At 34.0% G+C, this 753-nt stretch overlaps 1 non-coding gene across 1 annotated transcript; it reads right to left on the reverse strand.

The window, feature by feature from the left end:
* Nucleotides 1-411: 411 nt before the first annotated feature.
* TRNAF-GAA (transfer RNA phenylalanine (anticodon GAA)) lies at nucleotides 412-484 on the reverse strand. The gene has a single exon. It is a non-coding gene; the product is annotated as a tRNA-Phe (tRNA).
* Nucleotides 485-753: the final 269 nt, after the last annotated feature.

Consider the following 753-nt stretch of genomic DNA (forward strand, 5'->3'; position numbering starts at 1 on the left):
GTGTTTTTTGCCTTCCTGGCTTTTTCCCCAAACAGCTTTGTTCCTGGCATATTTTTGAAGCATATTTGTCTCAGTAATGCCACAGTGATTCATAGTCAAACATAAATGGCTGAAATCATTCAGCTAGTGTCTGATACATGCTGCCCGTATTAGCTATCAGGTTTCCTTTAAATCCTCATACAGCTAAGTCAAACTAAAATAAAACAAAGTGATGACGTCCAGAATGAAGGAAAAATTACAAAAAAATATTATTTTCCTCAAAAGTTAAAAGTGTTCAGTTCTCAAGTTTCTATCATTTTATTTCCTGTAGATAGTTATAATGATTAGGACTTTTACATTCTCTGTAAACAGTCAGTCCATATGCTTTGTTTATTTTCTGCTGAAAATTTAATGGTTGAAGAAAAAAACTTTTGCCGAAACCCAGGATTGACCCAGGGACCTTCAGATCTTCAGTCTAACGCTCTCCCAACTGACCTATTTCGGCAAGACACGGTTAGATTCAGGAATGTTCAACACACTGTAGATGTCACAACTGGATGTATTTATTTTTACTTTGACTTGTTTTTGCAAGATTATCTATATTTGAAAGTCCCGCTATTTTGCATACATATTTAAGAACTTAAATTAATTCTGTGAGAATGAATAGAAAAAACAGCAATTCTGCATTTTTTTTACATTTTCAAATTTACTCAATTCGCCAGGGTAATTCTGAATGTGTCTTTGTAGGACAGGTGATGATTGAGCATAAAACAC

The sequence above is a fragment of the Phyllobates terribilis genome, unplaced genomic scaffold (assembly GCF_046119375.1).
Source record: "Phyllobates terribilis strain yellow unplaced genomic scaffold, ASM4611937v1 Scaffold_12__6_contigs__length_324123572, whole genome shotgun sequence".
Lineage (NCBI taxonomy): Eukaryota > Metazoa > Chordata > Amphibia > Anura > Dendrobatidae > Phyllobates > Phyllobates terribilis.